The sequence below is a fragment of the Dasypus novemcinctus genome, chromosome 11 (genome assembly GCF_030445035.2).
Source record: "Dasypus novemcinctus isolate mDasNov1 chromosome 11, mDasNov1.1.hap2, whole genome shotgun sequence".
NCBI lineage: Eukaryota > Metazoa > Chordata > Mammalia > Cingulata > Dasypodidae > Dasypus > Dasypus novemcinctus.
The window spans coordinates 82,244,183-82,266,798 of NC_080683.1; the positions used below are offsets into that span (position 1 = coordinate 82,244,183).

Below are 22,616 nucleotides of genomic sequence, written 5' to 3' on the forward strand. Positions count from 1 at the left end.
GGGCACGACATAACAAAGCACACCATGGTAGTATATAACGGAACTCTGGATGAGCTTAAGCTTTGCTCTTTGCTGCCCTCAGGTATTTTTCATCACTGCCATGGGTGCATTTTACTTGCCTTTTTCCTTTTAAGCAGGCTGGGCTTTAACTCAGTGCAAGGTAACATGGCATCAATGGTTAGAATTAATGGTTCTCTCCTATAAAAAGCATCTTTGCTACTTCCTACTGTAAGGCATTTAGAGTTGTTATATCAGTAGTGACTTCTTGAGATCTAGATGTTTGCCTAGAAAATTCTGACTTAATTATATTGCCTAAAAAAGAAAAGTTTTTCCTAAGGTGGGAGATGGAGAAGTGCTTCTCATATTAACTGCACTCATTCACTCATGAAAGGACATTACTCATGTACTTACTTGTCTGCAGGATAGGAAAGCAGAAGAATGACTTATTTAGTCACAGTGTGAGAGATGGTATAACTGCCAGGCCTTGAAGGTTGCATAACACATTTCTTGTTACAACTTATTTATAACACAGTAAGAGTTAGTAATGAAAGATGTTTTGTCATGGAAGAAATCCCCCCTCCCAAAAGAAATTTTCTTTAGTAATGCTGTATATTAAAAACCAAAAAATTACTTAGAGATAGAAAGGAATAAGAAAAAGGGGCATGATTATCTCATTGGCTCACATTTTATTTCTTATTAGAACCTGACAAAAGTACGTAAGGAAATTCAACACAGAGTTCTTCCTAACTCAAAATAGCCTTATGTCAAAATAGCCTAGTATCAGAAATATTAAATTAATTTTTGTAGAATGTTGAAATAAAAAACCAATTTTTAAAAAAAATTAAAGAACCTGACCTACTGTACTTTAGACTTACTTTCAAATTGGGTTCACAAATTATTCTTTCCTTGTAAGAAATGGCTTATAACTTGAAACAAAACTTGATAACCCAGTCATAAGCCAAAACTGGAGATTTTATTATTTGTTTCCTACATTTATTCTTTAATAACTTTGCTTTGCATAATTTAAAATAAAAATAATTCTGCAAATGCAATGCAATTAAATATCCTATGATGTTTGCTGATATCCCAGAAATAATTTGTGGCAGCCTTCAGAGTTAGAGCAAAAAAGAAATTCCCTGAGGGGGATGGCAAAGAAAGGTCCATGTTGACCTTCTCCCTTGGTTTTCAGTCTAGTCACCAGATGTTGTAGTCCAAAGATAGTATCTTATTCACAGTCTAGACATGGACTCTCAGCCCCTGCTTGCTCTCCCAAGCTGTAGCTATGGAACTTTGGGCATGGGGCAGCCCCCAGGAGAGGCCCCAAGTCTAAGCCAGAGAGATCAGTACTGGGAGGGCTGGCAGCAGAAGGAGGCCAGTCAGTTCCCATGGGAAAGGCAGGGTCCGGGAACCAGAGACAGACCAAATAGGACACCAGCTTAGGAAAGGAGTCAGAGTGGATAGAAGGGGGGGAAGCAAGCATAGGTGAAGTGTGGCTCGGTTACATTGTCTTCAAGTGTCACCTGGAATGGGGTCAGCCCTCTGTCCCCTCTATTCTCTATGCTGTACCACATCCTCCCTCGCAGAGCTGGTCAAAATCCCAACAGGAAGACTTGGCTCCAGGTTCCACTTCCAGATCTGTCTCTCTCTCTTCTCTCTCTCTCTGGTTCTCTTCTTTCCTACTCTTGTTCTCTCTAGCTCTCAGTCTTAATCTTCTTCATTCTGCACATCCTATAGGGCTGGGGGAAGGGAAGAGGTAGTGCTATGGGCTTCCTCTTCCACACTGAAGTGTTTTAAACTTCTCTCTTTTGAGATCACACCTGAAAGGGGCAACTGGACCATTAGCTCAGAAGTACAAGACGTGCCCCCCACCCCCATCATCACCACCCCCACCCCACTTGGATTCTCAGTGGTTCCCACCTACAGTCCCAAAGTTCAGGGCACCTTCAATACCTTCCAAATTACCCTTCCCTTAGTCCACCCTTGCCAATAAAACTGGTGATTTCCTGGAAGACTCAGCAGATATACTGAGGCAATTATATCAGGATCAGCTTGGGCATTCTTTCCCAGGCAGAAGGCTATACGTTCTTCTTAAGACCTAGAGTTGATTTAGCCTTTGGATTATATCCATTTATTTAAACTAATGCTTAAATTTTTTATTTGTTAGGCAATTTGCATTTCCCCAAACAACCAGGATTTATATATTCTCTGTATTTGTTCTCTATAGTTCTTTGTTTGTTTTTTTGTTTTTTGTTTTAAGATTTATTTATTTTTATTTAATTCCCCCCCTTCCCCCGTTGTCTGTTCTCTGTGTCTATTTGTTGCGTCTTGTTTCTTTTGTCCACTTCTGTTGTTGTCAGCGGCTCGGGAAGTGTGGGCGGCGCCATTCCTGGGCAGGCAGCAACTTTCTTTCACGCTGGGCGGCTCTCCTTACGGGGCGCACTCCTTGCGTGTGGGGCTCCCCTATGCGGGGGACACCCCTGCATGGCACGGCACTCCTTGCGTGCATCAGCACTATGCATGGGCCAGCTCCACAGGGGTCAAGGAGGCCGGGGGTTTGAACCACGGACCTCCCATGTGGTAGATGGACGCCCTAACCACTGGGCCAAGTCCGTTTCCCTATAGTTCTTTGTTATTGTATTTGTTAATTTGTTGCTAATTTTAACATGCTGTAAAACATTCCTTAAAGCTGGCAATATATACTAAATCCTTCAATAAAATAAGAAAACATTTACTATACTTGCTTTTGTAAACAGAAATATGGATTAATAATAAGATAACTCCACCTCTCAAACACATATTTTTGTCGACTAGGAAAAAAGTAACTACAAATCAAAACAGAATAGTACTAGAATTTTAATCTTTGGTGGGAAAAATCTATTTCTCCTTTAAATAGCTGTAAAATCATTAGTCAGTTTTGGAGAAGATGTATTTATTTGAAATATTTACATTTCTAATAGACTATTTTTTCCATGTGAGAGAAAAGCATGAGGAAGTAGTTTCATTAAATGAAAACACACACAGTATGTGTCATATTTGATAAACATGAATAACTCTTTCTTTGTATAGGAGAGGATTAATATTATTATTACATATTTATTATTTATTTTACAATATGTACTATATTTATGATACAATATTTACTACTTGATTCATCTTGGGAGTGAAAATGTCTTTATTCCACAATATGGAGGTGTTTTCAGGACATGAAGGAACATTCTTTATTAATTAAAACTTTTCTTTAAAAAAATAGAACAAGACTACTGAGCAATGTACTATTAATTAAAATGATCATTTCAAAGAGGGCAATTATCTTAATTAAAATTTCAACAATTTATAGTATAAAATTTATTATTTCCTCTTCAATGCTAATCATTTATTCTGATCTAGAAAAGTTGTATATGACTATTGTGATTATATGTGAAATTTCCATACTTTCAATCATTGTGGAGCAAAGTTCATACAAGTAAAATGGAATAAACAGGTATAGCAATCACTGGATAAATTTGAGCAAAAGACTTTTTTTACTTTAATCATTTGGATTCTTTCCTTCCAGATGACCTAGATAAAGCCTGTATTTTCTGTCTTTATAAATGTGTGCGTGCATGTGTGTGTGTGTATAAGTGTGTGTATATACTTTTTAAAAGGAAAAATAAGTGGCCTCTTCCCAAAAAGTAAATATGGTCCAGTGGAGAAGAAAATTTGCCAAATCAGTGTTCCTTTTATTCAGAAGTCACTTGTACAAATCTTATTTTATGGCAATGCTTCTCTGTTCCATCATTCAGGAGCCACCTGTGAATCTCTAATCTGACTGCTACCAAAGCTTCTAAAATAGGTAGATACAGTATTTCACTTCAATTATCATAGAGACAATTCTACCACAATCACTTTTTCATTGCCCAGTTAATCTTATAATTGTCGGGGTGGACTGTTTCCCAGTTTCCAGCCAGGTTATTCTAGTTTAGCCAATAAGTATAACAATTCAATTCAACAAGCATTTGTTGAGATAGCAGAGAGGACAAATATTTTCTAATACGTTCCTTTTCAATGTTTCCCAGGTGATTGACCACTTTGGGAGACGATGAATCCCTCTATCCCCTTTCTCTATCCACCTCTATTATTTCCCTCCTCCTTTCTTCTCAATCTTGAGCTGCTCCACAACAATTCCTCTGATTCTGCTCTAGGTGTCTAATCTTCAGCCTCACCTCATTTCTTAGACCACACCAAGTACACAATATAAAGATGTCAAGGGGCTATAGCCTCCTTCACCCCAACCCCAGCCCTGCCCCAGCCCCCAGGGCATAGTGTTGTGTCTCTTCCACTGTCAGACTGGCTTAGGACTAAATACATGGCTCACCGGGCTCCGTATGTTGTCTCAAGTCACCCTCGCTACTAATCTTACTAGGTACTGTTCTAAAATCATCCTGCAAGAGTTGGTCCTCCTAAAATCCTGAAAGCTGACCCACAGCCTGAGATTAGGGCATTTATTACCTAAGGTTAGACCTTCCCAATAGTGACTCTCTTAGAGGACTTATGAGTACCACCCAACCAGACACTCCATTGCTATATTCCACCTTCTTGTTGGGACTTCATCTGAAATTGCCCATGTCATCTGGTGCTGTGATTAGAGACTGCAGTGCCTTTAGATCTTCCTAGAACCAAATCTCTGCTTTCATCATTACTCATACGTCTCCATCATTTCATTCCCGCCCCCGCTCCCCCCCCCCACCCCCCCCAGAGCTGTCCTATCCATGTAGGTAGATCTAGTACTCAGCTTCAGTCTCCCAGACCTTCCCATACTGTCTCCATGGCAGGAGTCTTTCCAAGCTCTATCTGTGAATCTCCAGGGACAGATTATTTGTTATTCATGGACTATTTCTGCATTTTTCCAAAAACACATAACTTTTCCTTCCTATTGTGCATTTGGATTTTATCAAATTCAAATTTTGATTCTTTCTTTCCTTCAAATTCCCATGTTTCTTCAAAGTTGATTATGTATGTGTGTATGTCATAAGTGATGCCTCTGCTCAATTCTTTGGACTTGAAAATGTTTAGCAATTACATCCTGGTTATGTACTCTTAACATACCTAACCAAACTAAAATTTAAGTTAGTATTAGAGAATTTTACTGCTTTCTGATACTTTCAATTTAATTTAAGGAAAGCAGTTTAGATGGATCAGGAAATACCAGAAATGGAAATGTTTGTTATTATCCCGAAATGTGAAAAAGGAACTGAAAATTTCAATTTGAAGATTAGAGCAGCAATCAATTTATAAACAAACTATAAAATATGTAACTCTCTAGGGTTGTCATCAGTTTTTGTCTATTCCTTTTTTTAGGTTTTAAAAATTTTTGTATATTTGAAGTATATCATTTATACATGAACACACACAAACAGTAAGTGTATAGTAAAGATTGTGAACTTATAAAATAAACATATGTAACATCACACAGGGGTCTCATACATCATCTGTCCACCAGCTTTTTGCATTGGTGTGAAACATTTGTTACAAACTATGCAAGAGAATTGTCAAAATATTACTACCAACTATATTCCTTATCTTACATTTGGTGTATTTTTTCCCAACCCATACTATTTTTTAAAAAATATATTTTTGTTACAGATATTGTGAATTTGCAAAACAATCATACAGATGTGTAGATTTCCCATACAACTCCACACCCTAATGGAACATTTGTTACAGATTATGAGATAATATCTTCAGACTATTACCACCAATCATGGTCCATAGCATACATTTGGCCCACTTTTTCCATACACTTCCGTATCAACACAGTACAGCTTGGCATTGATGCAAGAATATTATAGTATTGCTGTTAACCACAGTCTATAGGTCACACCAGTTGTAGTTTTCCCATGTTTCTCCATATTCCCATCACCCTGCAATAGTGATGTTCATCTGCTCTAGCTCACAGAAGGACTCTCTTGCATTTGAACCCTTAACCACAGTTCTCAACCACCTCTGGGTTCACTGTGTTATTCAGTCCCTAGATTACTCTTTAGCTTTCTTTCTATTGACATTTACTTCCCCAGACTACCTTTTTCAGTAACAATCCCATTTATAAACCAGTTGCTACTCACTATACTGTGTTACTATCAACTCTATCCATCTCCACACTTTTACAGTCAAGTTAATTAAAACTTCTATGTACATTAAGCATCCATAGTTCTTCTCAACCCTCCTCTTATCTCCCTATAACCTATACTCTAGGTTTTAATTCCATGTGTTTATTATTTGTATTTAGTTCTTATTAATGAGACCATGCAATATTTGTCCTTTTGTGTCTGGCTTACTTCGTTTAGTAAAATGTCTTCAAGACTCATCCATGTTATCACATATGTCCCAATTTCATTTCTTCTTATTGTAGCATAGTATTCCATCGTATGTATATACCACATTTAGTTTATCCATTCATTGGTGGATGGACACTTGAGTTGTTTCCATCTTTTGGCAGTTGTGAACAATACCACTGTGAACATTGATGAGCAGATGTCTGTTCACGTCATAGTTTTTAGTTCTTCTGGATGTATTCCTAGTAGAGAAATTGCTCGATCATATGGCAGTTCTATATTTAGCTTCTTGAGGAACCACCAAACTGTCTTCCACAGAAGCTGTACCATTTTACACTCCCACCAACAGTGAAGGAGTGTTCCTATTTCTCCACATCCTCTCCAGCACTTATTGTTGTCTGTTTTTTTAATAATAGCCATTCTATGTGGTATTAGATGATATCTTATTGTTGTTTTAATTTGCATTTCCCTAATAGCTAGTGACATGGAACATTTTTTCATGTGTTTTTTGGCCATTTGTATTTCCGTTTTGGAGAAATGTCTACTTAAATCTTTTGCTCATTTTTAAATTGGATTGCTTGCTCTTTTATTGTTGAGTTTTATGATCTCTTTATATAGAATGGAAATCAAACCCTTATTGGATAAGTGGTTTCCAAATATTTTCTCCCATCAACTGGGCTGCCTTTCATCTTCATGATGAAGTCCTTTGAATCACAGAAATGTTTAAGTTTGAGGAAGTCCCATTTATCCATGTCTTCTTTTTTTTTTTTTAAAGATTTATTTATTTATTTATTTATTTATTTATTTATTTATTTATTTATTTCTCTTCCCTCCCCCAGCCCCAGTTGTCTGTTCTCTGTGTCTGTTTGCTGCATGTTCTTTTGTCCGCTTCTGTTGTTGTCAGCGGCATAGGAATCTGTGTTACTTTTTGTTGCATCATCTTGTTGTGTTAGCTCTCCATGTATGTGGCACCATTCCTGGGCAGGCTGCACTTTCTTTTGCGCTGGGCGGTTCTCCTTACAGGGCGCACTCCTTGCGCGTGGGGCTCCCCTACATGTGGACACTCCTGCGTGTCACAGCACTCCTTGTGCACATCAGCACTGCACATGGATCAGCTCCACATGGGTCAAAGAGGCCCGGGGTTTGAACCGTGGACCTCCCATGTGATAGATGGATGCCCTAACCACTGGGCCAAGTCTGCTTCCCTCCATGTTTTCTTTTGTTGTTCGTGTTTTTGGTGTAAGGTTTAAGAATCCACCACTTACCACCAGGTCTTGAAGATGTTTCCCTACATTTCTTCTAGGAGCTTTATTTTACTTCTTTTTATATTTAGGTCTTTGATCCATTTTGAGTTAATTTTTGTATAAGGTGTGAGGTAGGGGTCTTCTTTCTTTTGACTGTGGATATCCAGTTCTCCCAACACTATTTGTTGAATAAACTGTTCTGCCCCAACTGGGAGGGCTTGACAGGTTGTCAAAAACCACTTGGCCATAGATGTGAGAGTCTGTTTCTGAACCATCAATTTGGTTCCATTGTCAATGTGTTTATCTTTATGCCAATACCATGCTGTTTTTATCACTTTAGCTAGGTAATATGATTTAAAGTCTGGAAGTGAGAGTCCTCCAACTTCACTTTTCCTTTTTAAGAAGTTTCTGGATATTCAGGGACTCTTACCTTTCCAGATAAATTTGATAATTGTGTTTTCCATTTGCTTAAAAACTGCTGGTGGAATTTTTATTGGGATTGCATTGAATCTGTATATCAATTTGGGTAGAATTGACTTCTTTTTTTAAAAAAAAGATTTTATTTATTTATTTATTTATTTATTTACTTACTTACTTACTTCTCTCCCCTTCCCCACCCCCCATTTGTCTGCTCTCTGTGTTCATTTGCTGTGTGTTCTTCTGTAACCACCTCTATCCTTATCAGTGGCACCGGGAATCTGTGTCTCTTTTTGTTGTGTCATCTTGTTGTGTCAGCTCTCTGTGTTTGCAGTGACATTCTAGGGCAGGCTGCACTTTCTTTCACTCTGGGTGGCTCTCCTTACGGGGCGCACTCCTTGTGCGTGGGGCTCCCCTGCATGGGGGACACCCCTGCATGGCACAGCACTCCTTGAACGCATCAGCACTGTGCATGGACCAGCTCCACACAGGTCAAGGAGGCCCAGGGTTTGAACCATGGTCCTCCCATGTGGTAGAGGATGCCCTATCCATTGGGCCAAGTCCGCTTACCTAGAATTGACATCTTAATGATATTTGTCTTCCAATCCATAAGCATGGAATGTTCTTCCATTTATTTAGGTCTTTTTTGATTTTTTTAAGCAATGCATTATAGTTTTCTAAATGCAAGTGGTTTGCATCCTTGTAAGTTTATTCCTAAATAGTTGATTCTTTTAGTTGCTATTGTAAATGGAATTTTTTCCTGACTTCCTCCTCAGATTGTGCATTATTAGTGTAAAGAAACACTACTGATTTTTGTGTACTGATCTTGTATCCTGACACTCTACTGAAATCATTTATTAGCTCTAGCAGCTTTGTTGTAGAATTTTTGGGATTTTCTAGATATACAAACATATCTTCTGAGAATAGGGAAAGTTTTAATTCTTCCTTTCCAATTTGGATGCCTTTTATTTCTTTTTCTTGCCTGATTGCTCTAGCTAGAATTTCTAGCACTATATTGAACAACAGTGGTGACAGTGGGCATCCTTGTCTTGTCCCTGATCTCAACGGGAAAGCTTTTAGTTTTTCACCATTAAGTGCAATGTTAACTGTGGGTTTTTCATTTATGGCCTTTATCATGTTGAGAAAATTTCCTTCAATTCCAATTTTTGTAGTATTTTTATCAAGAAAGGATGCTGTATTTTGTCAAATGCCTTTTCTGCATCAATTGATAAGATCATGTGATTTTTCTTCTTTGATTTATTAAGGTGGTGTATTATGCCAACTGATTTTCTATGTTGAACCAGCCTTGCATGCCTGGTATAAAACCCACCTGATCATGATGGATAATTCTTTTAATGTGTTGTTGGATTCAATTAGCAAGTATTTTATTGAGGAATTTTGCATCAGTATTCATTAGAGAAATGAGTCTGTAATTTTCTTTTTTTGTAATATCTTTTTCTGGCTTTGGTATTAGGATGATATTGGCTTCATAGAATGTGTTTGGTAGCGTTCCTTCTTGTTGAATTTTTTGGAAGAGCTTGAGTAAGACTGGTGTTAAATCTTCTTTGAATGCTTTGTAGAACTCACCTGTGAAACTGTCTGGTCCTGGGCTTTTCATTTTGGGGGACTGTTTGATGACTGTTTCAATCTCTTGTGATTGGTTTGTTGAGGTCTTCTATTTCTTCTAATGTCAGCGTAGGTTGTTTGTACATTCCTAGGAATTTTTCCATTTCATCTACATTGTCTAGTTTTTTAGCATAAAGTTGTTCATAGTATCCTCTTATGATCTCTTTTATTTCTGTGGGGTCAGTAGTAAGGTTCCCCTTTTCATTTTTTATTTCATTTATTTGCATCTTCTCTCTTTTTTTCTTAGTCAGTCTTGCTAAAGGTTTGCCGATTTTGTTAATCTTCTCGAAGAACCAACTTTTGGTTTTGTTAATTTTCTCTATTGGTTTTTTTTTTTTTGTTCTCAATTTCATTTATTTTTGCTCTGATAATGTTATTACATTCCTTCTACTTGCTTTAGGATTAGCTTGCTGTTCTTTTTCTAGTTCCTCCAGCTGTGTAGTTAGATCATTGATTTTAGCTCTTTCTTCTTTTTTAATGTAAGTATTGAGGGCTATAAATTTTCCTGTCAACACTGCCTTTGCAGCATCCCATAGGTTCTGATATATTGTATGCTTATTGTCATTCATCTTGAGATATTTATTGATTTCTCTTGAAATTTCTTCTTTGATCCACTGATTATTTAAGGGTGTGTTGTTTAATCTCCATATATACATGAATTTTCCCTTTATTTGTTGCTTGTTGATTTCTAGCTTTACTCCATTATGATCAGAGAAAGTGCTTTGTGTAATTTCAGTTTTGTTGAATTTATTGAGATCTGCTTTGTGTCCCAACATATGGTCTATTCTGGAGAAAGATCCATGAGCACTTGAAAAGAATGTGTATCCTGCTGTTTTGGGGTGCATTGTTCTGTATATATCTATTAGGTTTAGTTCATTTATTATATTATTCAAACTCTCTGTTTCTTTATTGATCTTCTGCCCAGATATTCTATCTAATGCTGAGAGTGGTGTACTGAAGTCTCCAACTATTTATTGTAGCAGTGTCTCTTTCTCCCTTCAGTTTTGTCAGTGTTTGCCTCATGTATCTTGGGGCATCCTTGTTAGGTGCATATTTATTTATGATTGTTATTTCTTCCTGGTGAATCATCCCTTTTATTAATATGTAATGTCCTTCCTTGTCTCTAATAACAGTTTTGCTTTTAAAGTCTGTATCATCTGATATAAGTATAGCTACCCCAGGTTTTTTTTGGTTACTGCCTGTGTGGAATATCTTTCGTCTATTCATTTTAAAGGTATTCTTCACCATTAGCATTCTTTTTGTATTCTTATTGATAATTCCATCTAAGTATAGAAAAGTTCACTATTCATTATAGTTTCTATTTTCAAAGTTTTGTTACAAAGGTGTTTTTAAGATGTCTTAGAGTTTGAAATGTATTTACTCATTAAAAGCATGTTATAAAGTTAGATTCATATCTTTCCATTTATAAAACCATTCAACTTTTATTTATTTAACCAAGATATTTTACAGAGTTAAATGTATTACTTTTTACCCCAGAGAGGATAATTTTTCTAGGTTTCTTATCATGATCAATGGCATAACCATCCCCATGTCACTCAAGCTAAAAATTTGGAAGACAACTTCAAATCTTCACTCAACCTCAAATCACTAAGTTCTACTTCCCAAATATTATTTGTCTTTATTCTTTTTTTTTTCTTTCCTTTAGTTGGTACCAGGGATCAAACCCAGGACCTGGTACATAGGAAGCAGACATTCAACCACTTGAGCTACATCCACTCCCCGTATCTTATTTTCTTTTCATCCTCAATTTTCCTACCTTTGTTTCAGCCTCACTCTTTCCCTGGGAGTCTAACAAATAATCTACTGCCCCACCTCCAGTGTTGCATCTCCTCCATCTAGCTTATCCTCCACAAATTAACAAAAGGATTTTTCTAAATCACAAATGAGATTCAAGATCTTTTCCGTGGTTCCCATTGACTACAGGGTAAACTCTTAAGTACTCAATAGGGCTTTGGAACTGCCCCATGAAGCTGGGTCTGCCTTCTTCTCCACCCTCATTTCCTGCCACACCTCTTGGGGCAGTCTCTCCTCACCAGTCTCTACCTAACTGACTGGCCAGATGAATCTGTGCTCCCCACTTCCTCTCTAAAACTGATGAGTGTCCATGGCATTGTGAATGTGCACAGCCAATAGGCTGCTTTCTGGGAAATCCTGCACTTCTGCTACCACTGTTTGAGTTATAAACTTTCCAGAAGTCACGTGTGACCAAATATGCTTAAGTCAGATTTTCTTGTTTCTCTAGTTACATCATTTAAAAATGGGCCATGTGTTAACTGAAGTAACTTCATCAAAAGGTCCTTCTTACAATAGGCTTATGCCCACAAGAATGGATTAGCTTTAAGAACATGCTTTTCTGGAGTATATACAGTTCCAATAATTGATGATATAAATGTGAGGAAAAATAAAGTTGTTGCTTCTATGGAAACAGAAATACACCATAAAGATAGAGCACTAAATGTTATGCAAGGATGAATGAGAGAACTGTAAAGGTTGGGCAGACGAAATCACAACAATTAAGAATTGAATGACTTTGCAAGTGTCATTTGCAAGTCCACTGACAGAGACTGAAAGAGGAAAACATCTGGAGGTATGGTTTGTGCAAGAAAGATCATGTGGCACTCCAGTCAGAGGATCTTTGTTCAAACAAAAGGCTTTCATCCTACATCAGAAGATTGGGGAATTCAGCAATTGCACTTCTGTATATCCTAAGAAGCACTTACAAATATGTAAAATAGTTATGTGAGCAAGGAAATTCATTGCAGCATTGTCTGTAATGGAAAAGATCCCAAATATTGGTCATTACAGAACTAAAACAAATTATGGTAATTCATGCAATGGAAAACTATGCAGTTATTTAAAAAAAAGAGTGAAGAAGCTTGCTATATACTGGCTTGGAAGGCTACACATAGAAAAAAGAAAAGATATGCAGCTGTGTGTATGGCATGCTACATTTTATATAAAAAAGGCAAGGGAATTAGAATATATATTTCTTTTTAGATGTGTTAAGAAACTATAAAAAAAAGATGCATTAAAAAAACTAAAAATAATTACCTGTGATGGTGGTAGGGAGAAATAAGCAGATAGGGGTGTTTTAGTTTGCTAAAACTGCTCAAAGACGATACCATAAAATGAATTGGCTTATAACAATGGGAACTTATTTTCTTACAATCTTACAGTTTTGAGGCTGAGAAAAATGTCCAAATCAAGGCATCATCAAGGTAATGCTTTCGTCCTGAAGATTGGCTGCCAGCAATCCTTGGCTCATCTGCCACATGGCAAGGCACATGGTGGTGTCTTCTGGTCTCTTCCTTCTGGGTTTCAGCTTCTTGCTTAGGTGACTTTATCTCCCTTTGTCTGAATTTTATTCTCTTATACAGGACTCCTGGAAGAGGATTAAGACCTACCCTGAACCATGAGTTAACTGAAATAACCTCATCAAAAGGTCCTACTTACAATAGGTTTATATCCACAAAAATGGATTAGCTTAAGAACAGGTTTTCTGGGGTGCGTATTGTTCCAAGCTACTAAAAGTAGTATGGGTAGGAGAAAGACTTTACTATGCTTATTTCATATTCTGATTTTTGAGCTATGTGAAGGAGTTGCCTATTCAAAAAAGTTCTGAAGATGGAGAGATAAATATATATGATTTGTAATCTTATGATTAAAGTTAAATTGAAATGGATGAGGAATGTGTGCAAATTTTTTATGATTCTGATTTTCTGTAAACTATATAGTCCTGATCGCGTAATCTGAGAGGGCTATGACTATTGTTTCCAAATCTCTCTAATGTGCCATGCTACTGCTTTGCATGTACTCTTTCCCATGCCTAGAAAGTCCTTCCACTTTCTTTCTACCTACCAAACTTTACTTCTTTATAATAGTGCTCAAACAGCTCTTTCTTGTGATCTCTGCCCCAGAAAAATTGTTCATTTTCCTTTTTTGTGCCATCTCTTATCTTGGCTATACCTCACTTTCCATACTGATTTAGAGCCTCCTTCTTTACTCAACTAGGAGGTCCTAAGTGTCAGAACTGTATGTGCATGACTGGAACATTCTCTATAAATTGTACATGAATGAAATGCTGTGTATTTGCAGTGAAAAAAAAAAGTGAAAAACAATACTGTAGTAACTATAGAGCATTTAAGCTCTAGTATGAGTTTAACTTTTGTTTAGGCTTTCAAAGGTAGTATGGGAAAGCTAACCAAATACATAAATAAAATAAATTCGGAGGACACGCATGGGCAGCAGAAAGAGACTGTGGCAGTTTCCAGTGCATGACTCCATGCTACTCCTCCAGCTCTTGTGCTGTGGAGTTGCTAAACTCAAGGAAAAAGAGAGAATGACAGCACAGGGAGTACTTCTTTGTCTCCTAAAAAGTCTGGTATTATTGGGTGCACCAAGAACGCCCTTTCCGTAAAAATGGCATTTCACAAGTTGGCATTCTGTAGGCTGGAGAGTGCTGCTTTCGTATCCTAAGTAAGGCATAGCAAATGACAGGAAACTGTATAGCAGTTTTTTTCCCCATATAAGTTAAATATCTAATCTTGCAAGAAAAACATTGACCCATGTGTTACCAGCTTAGGAAAAGGCCAGGTTACCTGCACCTATTTGTGACACTTTGCATTTTAAGGTATCAAGGTCAATAAGATGTAGCAGGAAAGCTCAATGAATGATTTGTTTTTCTTTCCACTCTAAGTACATATGCTGGCTTCCTTTGAGGTAGTGACTGTGGGTGCTGTTTATTTATATATGTATAAATAAACATGTAAGTATATATCAGTCTGTCTGTTTCTGGTGTTAATCCCAACTAGACATCTTCGTCTGTTGGAGGTTATTTTTTAGAGTGTGGTAAAATATTTATTATTTTTCTTCTAAATATTATATTTCCTTGCTGCAAAAAACAGTTTTAAAAGTACATAAACACAAAATAAAGATTTTACATTCTCTCTTCACTCTTAAAGATTACTAGTTTGGTGTGTTTCCTTTCATATTTAGATACTTTATTCATATAAAATAGAGTTATTGCATTTGTGCTTTTCCTACAAAAAAGGATCAGAAATTATATACAATTCTCTAACTTGTGTTTTTACTAAGCGATCTTCGTAATGATCTTTCCAAGTCAGTTTCTATAATCTGCCTCTTTTGAAATGCTTCATAATATTCCATGTGAATAATATGATGGATGTACTCTAATGCAGTTTACCGGTCTCTATTTATGGACACTTAGTTTTTTTCCACTTTTTTTCTTTTATAAACAATATCTTTATAGATATGTCTCCATATGTGTGTTTTTTGTATTTCTGTAGGATAAATTCCATAGAAGTAGAATTATTAAATCAAAAGGACACATACTTTAAATGTTATAGATACTATCAAATTACTTATTAATAGGTTTTATCAACTTACACACCCAAATAATAGTGAATGAATATACCTATTTTCCTACCATTTCATGAACCTTTCATGTAATCAATCTTTTTAATTTTGCCAATCTATTGGAATCTCATTATTTAAATGTGTAGTTCTTCAATTAAGAGTGAGGTTGAGCTCTTTTTTATGTTTACTGACCATTTGTACTTCAGTGAGTTGTCTTTTCATATTCTTTGCTCAATTTTGTTTTGGGTTGTTTGTCTTGCTGAATATCTTGTGGTAAATGAAAACCATTGGTACTCAGAATTGATAAAAATTGTGGCTTTACATGGGATCTTTTTAAAATTTTCTTTGTATTATTCTTCTTTGGGAAAATTAGTGTTATGTTATCCAATCAGGGATTAAATGTGGTGGTGGTAGTGGTGGTTGGGTATGTGTGCGAGGACCTGCTGAGAAGTGAAAAACAGGAATGTTTCTCTGCCCTTCCTATAAAGAACATATTGGAGGAGAAGGCGAGTAGCAGTGGGGCTTGTGAAATAATACGTATTCTGTGGAATTAAATGGAGGTTTCAGAAGAGTAACTGAAAGGCTCTTCCCTCTCAGTCATCCCAGCTCTGTTCCTGCATATCTTTCTATCCCTTTGTTCAAATAAATGTCCTACAGTTAGCATTAAAAATCTTTACAACTGTCTTGGACTTCAAGCGTCAAGCTTGGAAAACAGTATTTAAATCAAGCCCTTTGGGATTCTGTTTCCATCTCCAGTTAAGACAGATTTCTTTCCTTCAGGAGGTTCCTTCAGGTGATGGTCAGTGTTGCAGTTAAGGAATCACTAGTGACCATGAAGCTAGTGTAGGGCAATACAAAGCTCCAGAGTGGTAATTACTTTAATTGTTCCCTAACATCCTTAAATTTCCAGCTGAATTCCTATCAGCTAATGCAGTGCAGGGGGCAATTAAAACTCTCCTGACATCATCCCCACAATAAAGAGGAGTCGCTGGCCAGTGATGCTCATTTGTTTTCCTGAGGCCATCACAAGAGGATCATCATTTTGGCCAGAAAGATGAAAAAGCTGGGGGTTGTCTTCTTTTGAATCAATGAAGAGGCTTTCCTAATCGTAATTCTTGTTATGGTCAGAAATCCCTCACTGGGCATCCCGTCTTTAGTCAAGAGCAAAGGCCACAGGAAGACATCTGCGCCTATAGGAATCACACTTGGCTACGTGTGTAGCTCTGGCTGTTCCACCTCCTCTGCAGTCCTTCTTACTCTCTGTTGGGAAACACTGGAAGACTGGTCCAGCCCAGAATCTCAATGGGGGCTCGCACCTGCTGTGGGTGCAGCTGTGGCAGGTGTAATGGGTGTGCCAACAATCGCAGCAGAAGTGTTGACTCTCGGAATAGGTGCCCTAACTCCCGGAATAGATATGAAAATTCCCGAAACTGTTACTATGACCGGGATCTTGAGGTAAGCCCTTGCTGAGGGAATCATTCTGAGACATTGATTTGTCTAATGTCTAATAATATGTGGCATGAGGTTCATGACTGTGAATTAGAATCTGTTCCTATTACCCAGACTATTGCCTTTTTAGTTCTATATATTGGAATGTGTTCTGGCCACTATCTACAAATATCTTTGCTTAGATGATCATTTTCTGATTGTTCAACACTTTTTTTCCCCATTGGTTATAGGTTAAATAGCAAAGTAAATGCCAGGGAAGGAAGTTGCTGTTGGGTAGTATTCTCTGGGACTTAGCCCTCTCTGCTCTAGGTTTTATAGAACCTCTAACACTGAAAAAAGAACCAAGTTATTATATATTCTCTCAAAAGTCACTTTCTTTGGGACAGGGTTCATTTGCAGTAGACCGAGTTTTATTTGAATCAGATATTGATAAATCATTGGGACGTGAAATGATTAATTCAAGATTTGGAATCAACAACTCTAAATTGCTCTTTGTGCACGTGATTTGATGGTAGATGTTGTCTTAAAATTGAGAGGTGAACTAACATCTTAACCCCAATGATTTCTCACTATTCCCAATCCCTGTTTGTAAAAGCTTGTGTGTTTTAGTATTAGATATTCTGTGCAGCTCTGTAATATGTGGGATGGCTCTCACCACCAGCCTAAGCTTACCTTTGATGCTTATTCATCCCTCTCTTCTCCACTTACAATAGCATACGTTTGCTTTGTTTTGCATGTGACAGCTTTGAATCTATTGGGATGGAATGTATAGAATGCATGTCTACCTCATTATGTGATGTGCTTTAGAAAAGGCAAGCCCAGTAAATTTCTAATCTATTCTTTTTCTCAGGGTACTGATTAGAGTGTAACCCATAATTTAATGCAATGTGTAATTGACTTAAATTGATTTAAAAATATGTGTTCATATATATGTGTGTCATACATATTATATATCATATATATTATATATGTATATGTATACACATTTTTGAAGAACATCCAAGTGCTGAACTGATACTTGAAAATGGAATAAAACACTTGAAGTTGGCAGTTTGTTGGCCACATCAGTCAAATGGACCCACTGAACTGTTTCTTACATTTAAGACTGGAGGGAAAGGACTTAGTATTTTAATTAATTATCCTGTGTGTATTCCCATGACTACTGATTTTACCCTTATATCTTCTTAGATGGACTTTGATTTCCCTCTACCATTGAGCCTGATGGTTTTTTCTCCTTTGGAAGCTTTAGTCAAACACCATGAACAGCAAAGCCAAAAAGTCCCTATGTATATAGTCATCTCCTCTGCTAGTTATTGGTTAACTACAAGCTCTGAGGTATTTTGAATGACTTCCAGCCATCAATATGGAAGAAGATCTCTAGAAAAACATGGGGGGGGGGGGGAGGAGATACAAAATGTGAGAATGGAGAGCAAATAGACAGCTCTAACTTGTATGCTTAGAATCTTTGTGGCAACTAGTCGAGACCTCTGTGATTGTGACAGATGCAACCTAAATGAGCATTGTCAAGGCAACCTAGGTCATCTCAGTGAAAATCAAACCCATCTAACATAATTCTGTGCTTGACCTTGAGTGAAGTTGTTAGAAACCTGTAAATTAATATGCTATTCACCAAGATGATCCTGATAAGAACCCTAAATGAGGAGGAAATTTTCTCCTATTTGATATCTTTTTATTAAGATCTTAAAACAAAGATTGATCAACTTAGAAAATGAGAGAAGCAGGGACTGTTGTGGGTACTGGTGCTAAGACTCTTTATTTAAAGCATCTCCCCTTTGAGGGCTGTGCCATTCAAACTAATGCAGAGAACTTTGCTCTTGAATTCTCTCATTACCTTTACCTAAAATAACTAGAAAGAATGTCATTCTACTTCTAAGAAATGAAAGAGTTTAAGGAATTAGGTGAGTTCTTTCAGATATTTTTCAAAATGACAATATGCATTATAAAAATTATAAATACCCTTAAAAACTTTCTTTGATTTTTCTGTTTTATTTTTAAATTGCAATAATAAAAATGGCTGCAACAATCTAGTATGTATATGTTTAAGACAAAAATTATGCCTGATCAACAACTATTTATCTTTAAATAATTGTTTAAGTAATTGTTATCTCATTTGTGAAATTTCCCTGAATTCCCAATTGGTAGTGTCTGACATCTCTGATGTAATTGTAGAATTTTGTAATAGCCCTAGTAACACAAATTTCTCTATATCATTATTTAGAAAGCATACTTCTTCTTTATTAGACTATTAGCTTTTGGAAGGCGGGGGCTTACATCTCATTCATACCTAATGCGATGTCTGGCATACAGTAGGCAATACGTGTAGTTGCATTGACTGGATAAATGATTATAAAGCACTGAATGTAGCCAAGAAACCAGAACTGATTTCACCTCTTCTCTAGACTACCTGTATTAACTTCCTGGGCATCAGCTTTTATATCTGTAGATTAGGCAATAGGAGTTAGAGCCCTAGGGATTCTTTGAGGTGCCTCAGAGGCTGTAACCGGAAGAAAGGGGAAGCTAGATGGAAGAAGGACATGGGATTGCAAGTTTCACACCATGCCTTGGGTCGCAGAAGCTCCTTTGTACCTGTTTTCAATGTATGGTTGAATCCGTGTTAAGATTTTTTAGAATAAGATGTTTTACTGCTGAAAAAATCTTGAGAACAACTGGGCTAGATTACTTATAATATTCTTCCAGCTTTAGCATCTGTGATTTTATGTAACCTTTTTATTTATTAATTAATCTCATTATCATATTGCCTTTAAAAAAAACACCCTTATCATATTGCTGACTCTCATTAACTCAATGATATTTATATGATCCCCAACTCCACCCAGGGTCTTTTCTGCTCATTTTGCCTTGCCAACTTGTCTATTACATCTGCTGTTACTGTTTAAATCTAAGTAAGCTTCCTGCCCCTATTAGGTTTTCTTTAGTTTGTAGAATCACTCTTAAATTTAATTAATTACTTTGAATTTTATTCCTATCTATCTGAGCATTAGCAACCTTGAATATTCAGATTCATCAATAAATCTGATGAGGATATTCTTGATCATTTCCTTCCTATAATTTATAAAGTCACTGAATAGAATGATATGCAAGTTTAAATTATTGGTGAGTGGGATGAATAATTGGATAAATTGATGTTCTGACCTTCCTATGTCACTGGCTGACCTTGCCATGTGTTGTCTACAATCACTGTTTTAAAAATTTTTATTTGAATTACCAAATATTTTCAAAGTTTGTAAGTATTCACTATCACCCAAAGTACTACATGGAGCATCTGATATTTTCACAACGTAGATAGAAATGAAGAAAAGGAAAGAAGTCCTAGAAGGTTGAAATACATACACAAAATAAGGAAAAGAATGCAAATCCCCATGTACTCAGCCTTCATTCAATCAGCTCACTGAAAGTCTCTGTTGCCTCTACAGTTGTAATACTTACATTCTGCCAGTGGCGTTTACTTCATTCCTAATGTTTGGTCCAGGTACTATTTATTCATTTCATCCTTCTTAATGAGGTACCTTGGGAGTTTCTCCATTCAGTGAAAATGGAAGGGAATGGAAAGAGAATTGTTGGAATTACACTAACTCAGTTACATGAATTACCAATAACTTAGCCTAAACCAAGCCTAAAAGAAATAAAAAAATAAACCAACTTTAAGACTAAAAAAATAAGATACAGTGTATCACTTGCATTTGATAGTATGTTGTTTTATCTTAGAATTAGGAAAGGCATCAGAATCAAAGCAATAGTTGAACACAGGATAGGATAAATTAACCCAGTTATAATGTGTTCAAAGAAAGAATGATACAGAAAGCAACCTCAGGAAGTAAATTTTTTTTTTTTAGGAATAAGCATGGGATGGGGTCAGTCTTTAAATTCAGACCTTAAATAAGTGGAATGTCTTGAGCAAGGAAGCAAAATGGTGAATGAAATATTTAGGAGACAGTGGCAATGGTATTCCTGGTGGTGATGGAGGGGTGGGGGAAGGGGGAGGCAGAGGCAGGCTGGAAACTCAGAAACTGCCTAGAGGCTGTTAAGCAGTGTGGCCTTTTATTAAGATAGTGACTGTTCAGTGAGGGTGGAGTTAAGACATTTAATGATAGATTACATATAGGAGCAAAAGGGAGTGGAGTGAAAAAGATTTTGAGGGTTTTAGTTTAGGAGGTTAGAAAAATGATGTTTCGGATGACAAATGAAATTCTTCGGAAAGAGGGCCTGCTTGCAAGGAAAAATTGATTTGTTCTTTTTAGAGTAAAAACAAGTAGTCATTCGAAAACCAAGTAGAAATTTTTAGAATAAATGACAGTAGCATAAACAAATAGATTTGGGGCTCATCAGAGAAAATTAGAAGCTAAAGGTTTTAAAAGGTTTTTTATTTTTGTTTATGTAAATTGACACTAAAATTCATTTGACAGTAAAATCTGACCTGAAGTAATATGAGGCAATTTATTTTCTTTAATTATCCTACTTTGAGTGAATAGCCATATATTTTTGCTATAAAACTATTAGTGTATTACTGGTATATGCACATATTACCTTTCCAAAATCTGAAGATTCTCAGTTTCAAAATACTTTCAGCCTCAATGGGCTTTTCATAAGGAATTAAGGACCTGTTGTAAACTTAGAGAAATAATGGCAGTGAGGGACTTTAAAGAATCATCTACAATTGGGGGTCATCAGTAAGTAGGGAATAAATGGAGAGACTTTTAGTGAATAAGTTAAAAGGAGAAATATAATAGTTCATACAAGTAAAAGAGGAAATTCAAGAAATAGATAAGGTCAAGAGAATAATAGAATTGGCGAGAAGAAGGATATTGTTGAATTTGTGTTCTTGAAGGTTATGGAAATGGAGGAAAATGGATAATTGGAAGGAGAGAGGGAGCCTGAGATTTATCTACAGGTTGAAGAAGAGGCAAAGACTGGAAGGGGGAAGGTTGATGGCTGTCAGAGAGGTAGCACAGTTAAGGACAGAGCTTCAGTTAAGATAGGAGAAATGAGGTAGTTTTAGAAGAAGAAAAGAACAGAAGGAAGAAGGGATGATACTAAAAATATTTCAGCATGAAGGGATAATTTTGGAGATGCAAATTGGTTGAGAGGGATACTTGAGCACAGGTGGACCATAGTTTTGGAGAGAAGGAGGGACACATCTTGACAAACTAAGAGGAAGAATCAGAATGTGAGGTTGGCACAGAAGAAATTCATGCTGAAGTGTTTCTATTCTTTGTAGAAAAAGAAGTAAGTCTATTTCTAAAAAAGGGAGCTGGGGGGGGAATTGATGCTTGGAATTGCTTGATTGTGTAGTAGCCAACATAAAGATGGTAGGGGGAAACAGATTTGGCCCAATGGATAGGGCATCCGCCTACCACATGGGAGGTCCACAGTTCAAACCCCGGGCCTCCTTGACCCATGTGGAGCTGGCCCATGCGCAGTGCTGATGCGTGCAAGGAGTGCCTTGCCACGCAGGGGTGGCCCCCACGTAAGGAGCCCCATGCGCAAGGAGTGTGCCCCATGAGGAGAGCCACCCAGCGCGAAAGAAAGTACAGCCTGCCCAAGAATGGCGCCACACACACAGAGAGCTGACACAACAAGATGACACAACAAAAAGAGACGTGGTTTCCAACAGAAGAACACACAGCAAATGGACACAGCAGACAACTGGGGGGGGGGGGCGGGGAAGGAGAAAACTAAATTTTAAAAAAATCTTAAAAAAAAATAAAAATAAAAATGGTAGGAAGCCAACAGGAAACTGATGGCTGTCAAAAGGGCCAGGATGAATTGGCCATCATGAATCTATAATCCAGGTGTAGACAAGGTACTGTTTGGCCATGACTTGTGTCTTATTCAGCAGAATCCAACATTTTCCAATTCACACACAAAAAAAATGTGGTATCTTTTTTACTCTCTTAACAGACATGTAGATGTGACACATGAAATGATGCACACAAAAAGAGAATTCATCATTAATTTTCCCAATAATGAGCAAGTAGGTCTTCACAGGTGAGCCTAAGAACCTTGCAATAGCCTCCAATTTGATCTCCCTGCTCCTTCCTTTTGTACTCTTAGCAGCTACAATTCTTTCTGCACAGAGTGGCCAGTGTCATCTTTTTCTTTTAAAAAAAAATTTTTATTACAGCAGATTTGT

The 22,616-nt window shown here is 36.9% G+C and overlaps 1 protein-coding gene across 1 annotated transcript in view; it reads left to right on the forward strand.

Moving 5' to 3' along the window:
- Nucleotides 1-22,616, forward strand: part of CRYBG1 (crystallin beta-gamma domain containing 1) — a 228,517-nt gene that overhangs the window by 85,151 nt on the left and 120,750 nt on the right. The gene's annotated exons all lie outside the window — the stretch shown is intronic.